Here is a 9,934-nt window from a genome sequence, read left to right as displayed (position 1 = left end):
TTTCTTTGATACTTTCTTCAGTGATCCCTTTCAAAGTCTTGCGCTTGCTATGGCAATTGAAAGGCAAAACTATGACTACTGAAGTGTCTTCTTTTATATCATCTGCCACTCTGCATTTTGCAGTTGTCTTCTGTGTTTGGACACAATGGCAGATAATGTGTGCAAGAAGTGCCATACAGATGGAGGCTCTAACTGCAACTGGAGCCAGCCCATTCAGGGTCAAATGCGCCCACACATGCTGGTTATCACACAGTGCCCCTTTTCATCTTCTCTAATGAAAGCAAAGTCACTATTATGAGCTACAGAGATCTCCTAGTGCCACTGACTTTCTATCTTTGTGTCAGAGATCAACTTTTTAATTTTTTTTCTCTTTCCAGTGTAATGTTCCCAGGTTAAGGGAGGTGATTTGCCCCCTCTACTCGGCTCTCATGAGACCCCATCTGTAGTACTGCATCCAGCTCAAGGGCCCTAAACATAAGAAGGTCATGGACTTGCTGGAGTGAGTCCAGAGGAGAGCCATGAACATGATCATAGGGATGGATCAGTCCTCCTACAGGAGAACAGGCTGAGAGAATTGGGATTGTTCAGTCTGGAGGAGAGAAGGCTCCAGTGAGACCTTATAGCACCTTTAAGTGCCTAAAGGGGGCCTACAAGAAAGATGAAGAGAGTCTATTTACAAGGACAGGTAGTGACAGAACAAGGGGTAATGGCTGTAAACTTGAAAGCAGGTTGGTTTAGATTAGATATTAGGAAGAAATTCTTTACTGTGAGGGTGTTAAGACACTGGAACAGATTGCCCGTAGAAACTGCGGATGCCCCATCCCTGCAAGTGTTCAAGGACATGTTGGATGGGGCTTTGAGCAGCCTGGTGGAAGGTGGCCTGCTCATGGAGTGGAACTAGATGGCCTTTAAGGTCCCTTTCAACCCAAGCCATTTCATGATTCTGTGATCTTCCAGATCCCATTTGGACCTTTTCCATGTCAAAGATTGTTATGTACTAACCAGCAGATAGATTCACTGAGGTCTGGAAGCCCCTTTAGTAGGCTGCAGTAGCTTCAGAGCTATCCATTTTAGTAACTGGGCATCAGAGGCTAATTTCTGCACCAAGAGACACAAATGGTGTAGTAGCAAGCCAGGAGAGGACAGGACAAACAACTTTCTGCTATCTCATGATTCTAGGTTGCTTAATGCTTGGCTTTAATCTAGCCGTTGCCCCTTGAAAGCCATTAGGTCCTGCCTAAAGACAGTAAATGAAACAAATGCTTAGTGTCCTGAAAACTTGATCCCTGCAGGCACACAGTGTTCACTGATCTGCAGAGTTATAAGCCCCTTGGTTGTAACTGTGAGATCTGCAGAGAAAGATTAAGAAGTGGTGAATGACCTTAAAAACTGGGGTAACAGAAATGGCAAAGTAATGCAGAGTGCAAAACAAGGACTAATTACAATATCTGCTGTACTTTTAGGTGAAAAGTGACGGAGGGTAAAATGAGCTCTGGGACATTATTAGTTGACCCACCAATGTGCTATGGCTGCAAGGAGAGCAAATGTAACCCAAAGGTGTATCAAGTAGGATATTTTCAGTGGTTCGTACAGAAAGTTTCATTGACCCTTGAGTATAGTGTAATTTCAAATGCAAAATACCGTTCTGGTCACTTCAATACAGTAACGTTGAATTCATATTCAAGCTGGAATCCTTGTGTAAACAGGAAAATGAAAGGGAGTGAAGTGTCTTTTCTGTTGCAGGTGATTAAAAAGAAACTGGCTCTAACAGCTTTCAAGTGAATATACAAATGATAGGGTGCATTTCGAGTAATTTCAGTGCTGTTATATCAAGGGTGAGTGTGCCCCAGTGGTTTTAAAGTAAAGGCAGCACCCAGCATACTGAAGGTGGAAAATAAGTTATGCCATTGTTTTCCTTGTCTACGACAGATAATAATTTTAAGTGTTCAAAATCTTCTCCCATTCTTTTCAGGGGGACGCATAGGTGAAGTCCTTCCTTTGTTATTTTGTTTTCTTTTTAGAGGAGAAATCAGTGATGAGTATGTAATTTCTTCCATTATATTTGTTTACGCATGAGAACAGATATATTGCTTGTAATGAAGAAAGAATCGCTGAGGAACAAAGCCAAAATGATCCTACCCATAGATGGCAGCAGTAACTGTCAGTGCCGCTCCAGTTCAGTCTTGGGACCCAGACAAGGTTTAAACCAATTGACCTGATCCTCTGAGTTGCTAAACAGCCATTCCAGAGATCTTAAAATGGGGTCATGCACTGAACTCCTTGAAGAAACCAACAGCAGAATGTATCTCACTGGAAGCTGTTTCAATTGCCAGAAATAACCCTGCTGTGAATTCTTGAAGGAAGGAGGTATAATATTTGTTCAAGTGCTATGGTTGACAGTAGTAAGAAATGGCATCTATATTAGAATATTAAATCTTGCTAGGTTCTCATCAGACATGTTTTTCCTGTCCAATAAACAGATAAATACTGTTTGTGTTTAAAGCTATCAAAACCGAGTGCCTTACGATGGAGGACAATTTGGACCAATATCCTTTTCTGCTAACCCAAGACTTACCTTGTATACAAAATATTTATGTATTCACTGCCTTTGGCTGAAAAAAGTCAAGAGGAATCATTGTCATGACACAGAAGGGCAGCAGCAGCTGCTTCAGATTGCTGTATGCAGGAAGACAGAAGGGAGAAAATTGTCCATAGGAGTTACTTATTTTTTATCTTTATACACAGGGCATCATATAAGTTATTAATAAGAATTTCATGTCCCCACAACCCTGGTCTTACTTCTTTCCTAAAGGAGTCCTGCAGTGGGATTGTCAGGCAGGACTTTCCATGCTGCATTTTAATTGCTTCTTGGAGATCTGACTCATACTGGCAGAAGATTCAGAAAAAAAAATATAATTTCCAAGCAAGTGAAAAGGGGAGGAGTAGATTGGAATTTGGGACTCACCTCTGCAGGAAAAAATCTTTTTTCCCTGAGAATGGTTGTACATGGGCTTTTTAACTTTCTGGAAATGCATTTGTTATTTACAGTTTTTCCCAGGTATCTCAGGCAGAGCAGTGCAAATATACAAGACAAAGTCACTAGCCTTTGTGTGCTTTTTAAGAAGGACATAATATGCTGTGAAGAGAATTAGGATCATCAGCAGTGTGGTAGTGTGTGCAAGGATGCATGAGCAATCTGGGTGTGTTGCCAGCAGTTTTAAAGTTTTACCACTGTCATATGAGGATAGTAATACTGCAGTGGCCTCCAGTGTAGCAGGCATTGTGTGCAGTGCAGAAAGTGTGGTTTGAGGGAAGATTTCAAGGAGGAGGCAGCACAGAGGGTTTTGTGGAATAGCCCAGCGGTGCTTTCTAGGCATAAATGTGTGAAAGAAAGATTACAAGAGTCAGTAGGCAAAAATGTCCATGGAGGGTAGAGATATGAATGTAAAGTGGTGAAAAGAGGACAGAAGGGATGAATATAAAGATTTGAAAAACACTCTGAGAATGCATAGTGAAAATAGCACAGATAGAGAGCTGAAGATCTACCAACTGTGACGCAGCTGGGAGAGAAATGGGGAAGGACCCTAAAGGGAGCCAAAGGCATCAGAATAAGCACCAGGGGACTGGCAATAGCAATGACACTTTGTACTGGGATGAGGGATTAAAATGGATGTCAGGAAAGCTTCGGGTTGTCATGTAAAGAAAGGAAGAGGCTGATGTAGGGAAGGGAAATGGAGGTGAAAAGTGGATGGCCATTACTTGCTGTTCATTATCCTGTGAGACAGTTAAGCAGTGAGTCAATTATGATACCAAGCAATTGTGTAGATAATGAGTTAAGCAATGAAGCAGTTATACAGCAAATCATTTCCGATATTAAATAAAAATGGGGAAAATCAACAGCAATATGAATCAATTATGCAGAGAACTATTACCAAAGTCAGTCAGTTAAGTAGAGAAACAGTTATAAGGCAAGAGAATGAATAAATTAATTATGAAGTGGGACCATAATGTTGAGAATTAATTATGAAGAATCTTCCTTTGTGATAAGGGGCAAGATGTCTGAGGCAGCTTCATGCACAGGAAAAAAAATCCAAACCAAACCCATAAAAATAAATGCACAACTAATGAAGATACAAGTCCTGCACCAGTTCTCAGACCCTTTGTGATATCCTGTCCTCTGTCTCTTTGCACTAGGCTCACCTGTGTTGCAATAGATGCTGAAGCTATTGCAGAAGCAGAGGAGAGGAAGCCTATTTCTCCACCGTGCCTTTCTTCGCTGGGGATGTGGAGGTGAGATGAAGGAAGTTGAGAGATAACTTTGTGGCTCTGACAAGTGGATGTAGAAGGAGCTTATGATCTTCATAGCCATCTAACCTGCACAGAGAAGCTCAGGACTCCTCATGGCCCTGGGATTACCCAGAGTCACACTTCTTTGTGCACTTTCTCCCTAAGAGCCTGAAAGCTGCATTCTTCTCTGCCTTGCATTGGTTTCCACCTCTACAAAATAGGTGTCAACCATCAGCAAAGAAATCTTTCCGGTTTGTCATCTCTCTCTGCTATTACAGATGGATGAAAAACAACCAACCTTTTGGATACTGCACTCTCTGATGGCGTCAAATGTAAGTATTCAACTTCAAGAGAAGGCTGCCTTACTTTAAACAGATAAAAATGCAAGAAAGACCACAAAGTGGTAGAAAACAAACTTCCAAGTCTTTATTCCTGCATTAGCAATGAAGTATACTGATTTATTATCTGTTCCAAGTCTAGCTGGATTCTTGAGATGGCTGGCAAAAAGTCTCTCCTGCTGCTCCCAATCCCCTGCTCAGCCAAGGTTAAGGTTGTTATTTTCCGCTGCAGCTCAGAAGAGAAGTTGCAAAGAGGTCTGTCTCACCTAAATAAAACCTATAACCTCCCCTTTGGGCAACACTGCAATGCAAGCACAGAATATTCAGGTCTAAAATTTTTTTTCACACAAACGAGTCAAGATATATGTTCAAATGCAGCAGTTAGTGTTTTATCCAACAAGGTTTTAATGTCATATTTGTTGGTTAGAGAGGAAAACAGTTATATGATATGTTTTTAAGTTGGAGTGTTTGGGTTACTAGAATTGTTTTCTGATTGGCAATGAGTGCAAGTTTAAGATGTGATGATAATACAATAATGGTAATAGCTATTCATATGTTTTTAGCAAAAGTAATTGTGAAACTAGTAAGAGAAATTTCTTAATGTGTTAAAATGTTAAAAAGCACAATGCAGAAATATGTGAAATGGAAAAATATGACATAAAAGTAAGTTTAATAGAAAATGACGTCTGCTGAAGCAGAAGCAGGTTGATGCAGTTGGACACCATGCTACCCTATTTCTGTTCAGCCACAGTAGAAGTGCTTTAAATTCCTATTCTCATCTGAAGTAGAGAATGTTAACTTTAGCTCTTGGTACTTGACCTTATCTGTGGCTTTTTGTCACCAGTTTGGTGCAGCACATCTGAATCAAAACTAGCACATGCAATCACTACTAATTGCACCAGATAATCTCTAAGGCAATGTGACAAGATCCTTATTCTGAGATTCAGAGCTGCTGAAGTTAGCACTGCTTTTATGAGAACTCAGACATGCAACTGGGCATTATGCAGATACAGTATACACATGAATAGAAAATAAACATTTCTGTGTGGAAAATATCCAGAAATTATAAAAGCAAGAGATACAATTTCAGCTGCATTAGTCTGCAGCTTGTACTGTTTGGTTTGGTTTTTTTTTTTAATTTTGGAGGACTATGTTGGGGAAAAGCTGCCAGTCATAACTAGACATTTTCTCTTTTTTTTTTTTTTTTTTTTCTTTAAGAGATCTGGAAACAATATTATTCAGCTATTCATACAGGCAAATTCTCTTGATCATTGCACACACATAGATAATTTTCATCGGGTCTCTATTTTTTTTTTAAGGTTCCTGCAGACCTTTATGTCCTGGATTGTTGGGTTATAGGAACATATAACGTCTGGGTTATAGGTACGACTGACACTGTAGGTAATACTCTTGTTCCTTGGCAACACCAATCAGCATTCAAAGACCTGTAAAGTTGTAGTTAGAGGGAGGAAAAACTTGGCAACGTGAATCTGAAGAAATGTGAATCTTGTTTACAAAAACATAGAAAAGGGAGGATGAACAACTTTGTTTCCTTTCCCATAACTCTTGTGTGCTTTTTTTTTCCCCTTGGCATGAAGCAATACCTTTGATTGTAGTTGCAGTTTAGGAAATTTTTTCCCTTATCTTTGACCTGCCTCCTAGGAGCCTGCAGTAGTTGCAGATATCTTTAGTACATCTAGACTAGAAGCTGGCTCTGGACCCAAGGCTCTGTGGTTGATAATTATTGTATATTGTAGGATACTGTTAAATGTACCCTCTTGTTTGATCCAAATGATTCTTTTCCCCTCCCTGGAAAAATGCAAACTCTGTAGTCTGGAGGTGAAGAGTTTCTATTTTGTGTAATATTCCACAGGAACTGTAGATTGACCGAGATGGTTTTGGACATATTTTCTGTGCAACTGCAATGTTTCAACTGAGAAAAATTTAGCTTGTAGACAGCTGCCTGTTAACTGATGTTGAAACCCCTAAAGACATGGCCAATCCAACGGCCTTGAGGACACACAATCAAACTCCTTCTGAGCCTGAAGGCATTATTTGTTCTAGGAATGACCAATGACTCTACAAACTCATGAGGTCCATGGTGTACTTTCTGAAATGTTAGTTACCTGTGAAGAAGTCACACAGACTTAATGAGGGCTCAGAGAAGACAGTCTGTCCAAGGAATGGCGCGTAGGCAGGACAGACACAAGTATAAGCTACTTAAAATATCCTAGATGTTATCTAATGTTTATTTCTTCTAATCATCTCTCAAATATGAGACCTCATCATAGACTCCCAGGGGAGATGACATAAATGGCAGAAACTGCTGTGTGACTGGGCTGGGACTCGTTGCATACAGAGCACTGTAGACTCATCTAAAAATAGGGGATGTTCACCTCTACAGATGACATGGAGAGTGATCCCTGTCGGGGTGCACTTGGAGTGACTCACAGGAGGACTGAGATACAATTAACTTTAAAACCATAAAAGTGACATAAAATAAATGCCTGTTTATTTGGAAAAAACATTAAAATGTCAACATCACCTAGTGCTTTCCAAAAATAAATGTGAGGCCAAAAGACCTGGAAGAAAACATCTTTAAATTGTAATAGATAACTGCTTAAGTGTTCAGAAAGAGAAAGGAAATTACCAACTAAGAGCTAACCTCCATTTCTTTAGGATTTCACTAGACCACAATTCCTTTTTAAATAAAATGCAAATCACCCAGAAAACACAACTTCTCCCCCCTACCAAGAAGTTATTATGAATTAATACTGTGTTTGGAAGAAGTAATAGGTTTCCTTTTTCTACTGAACAATAGTCTAGGTTATAACATTTTGTAACGTTTCCAGATAGAAGAAAGCAGGCCAATAAAAGATTTTGCATCAGTAAGGTCATTTGGGGATGTAATTATCTGTGAAAGACGTTGCATTTTTGGCAATATGTGAAAAGAGATTACAGTTCTGGGTGCCTAATTTTTTGTGGTGTTTTTGAGGTAGGTCCTTCTTGTGTAGAAACCTTTCTCTCCTGCACTGTTTTTTAAGTGTCAAATTTCATTGCATTTAAGAAGAGTACGCAATGTAACAGATGGCAAAAATGCCATTGAATAATTTTATAATAGCAGAAAGCTAATTGCTTGTCAGCAGAAAATTCCTTATCTGGAACTGGCAGAAAACCACAGAATATCTGTGTTGTTGCTGGAAGGTTCAAGCTAGTCAATTCTGTAAAAATCTGACAAAAGTAATCTTTGCATTCATATAAATATATTTAGGGAAGGTACAGCTGCTGAAATGAGTACCTAATTGATGTGAAATGCTACTGGAGTGCCCAAATGAAACAACAGAATTTAAAAAATGAAATTACCTCAGTCGTGACTTGGCCATCAGATGAGGCAAGGTTCTCTGGCTTTTGGAAGAGCTTTGTATTAGTTTATACACACTGAAGATTTTAGTTTTGCATCTTTTTGTTGACAGTATTATGTAGAGATGTATTCTGCCTGCTAAATATTAATGAATGCTCCTTTTGGCACCGCTGTGAGAAATGGCAATATTATTATAATTTCTGTATTACAGATGTAAACCCCCTAAATTATAGTCTTTTTGACTTTTTTTGCATGTATTTTCACCAATAAGGTAAAGTCCCTACAATTTAGTAGGGCAAGTAGAAACTCATTGTACATTTAAATTATCTTAGTTTTGTTAAGGTTACTGTGAATGTCTGAAGAAGTTTGAAATTTTTTGCTTTATATGCTTTTCTCTTGAAGGAATGGCAGTCCCAAACATTAAATCTTATAAACCTTAGCTTTGTAGTCACTCTTCTTATCATTGAAATGGGACCTAATGCTATTTCTGGGCACTGTTTCGGTAGTGGAGCAGGTTCCAGGTGTGTGAGTTTCAGTTCTGTGAAGTGTTTCAGCTCCTTTTGCCCTATGTCCTGTATCATACCTGCTCGTAGTACCTGCAACTATCTGATGCTGACCTTGAAAGGATGGCAGTGGACTCCCCAGCATCAGCAACATCTCCAACTGGATGGTCCTTCTGAGCATTTCCTCTGAAATCCAGGCTGAGCACATCCTTGTATAGCTCATGCCATCTGATGAATGACATTAGTAAGGGAGACAGATGTGGATGCATTTTTTAAACAAAACAAGGTAAAAAGTTTTTATATTTAAAAGAAAACAATTTATATTTAAAAAAAAGAAACCCTAAATACTGCCCCTAAGGAAGATTCTCCACTTGCAGTGCCTAACAAAACTAATCAGCCTGAATGACTGTATCATGAGGTGTTTACAGAGTACAATGTTGTGTTCACAAAGAATATCACCTAGAATATGATTTTAAAACTTTCAGCAGAACTGGTTCCATGAAGTATTTAGATTTTTTGTATAATTGTAATCCAAAGGAATACTTTGAGATACAATAGAAGCAGATAGCCATTATTTCTACCTTAGCAGAGACCGCAAACTAGCAAGCACCCAGTAATTTTTGTTGTATCTTTATTTTCCTACATAGCTGTTGATGGGAAAATTATCTCAATAATTTCAGAGTGTGAGTCTTGTCCTGCTTAGTTTGATATGATATTGGAGACAGGAATAGCTGGAATAATAGATATAATTTATTGCTTGATAGGAACACAGAAGAACAATATAGGGAATCTCACACCCACTGATACCAACCATCTCCACTGTGTCAAGAAAGTCACTTGAAATCTGAAGGCTTTCCATCGAGTTTACATCTGGCCTTCAGACCCTGGAACTCATCAAGTCCTCAAAGTCTGGAAGAGCTCTCATCTGTTGACTCTATGGGTTCAGTATAAATACCCTTTTTCCCTGAACATGGCTGTGATGGGGGCAGAATCTCACTGGTATAGAAATGTGATTCCATCTTTTCATTTGCCAAATGTATTTTTAACTACTTATTTTTGAGTGACTGCTCTGCACTTTGCTTTCGTGTTATTTTTATAAAGATAATTTGTAGCTGTGTAAAAGGTGCTGAGGGTGCACTTCCAGAACCTTTTTGTACATATGCAAAAATAATGAATAAATAAATAAATGCTCCTTTCACATGACCTCATCAAGAGCAAAGCCAAATTCCTGCAAGAGAAAGCCAGCTGAGCAGAATTTTCCAAGTGCCTGTATTTCTATTCCCATTGCATCTCAGGGCCCTAGTCACAGACTGGGACATTACAATGCTAAGTGCCACGCAAAAATAAAAAGGATGTCTTTGCTCCAAGGGGCTTTTATAACAGCAGTAGCTGAAACAGAGCAATGTCTGTCAGTAGGACCCAAAAACATTCTTCTGAGCGTGGAA

Source organism: Chiroxiphia lanceolata, chromosome 1, assembly GCF_009829145.1.
Source record: "Chiroxiphia lanceolata isolate bChiLan1 chromosome 1, bChiLan1.pri, whole genome shotgun sequence".
In the NCBI taxonomy this organism is placed as follows: Eukaryota; Metazoa; Chordata; class Aves; order Passeriformes; family Pipridae; genus Chiroxiphia; species Chiroxiphia lanceolata.
The sequence above is the reverse complement of the archived record's forward strand: the minus strand, read 5'-3'. Positions refer to the sequence as shown.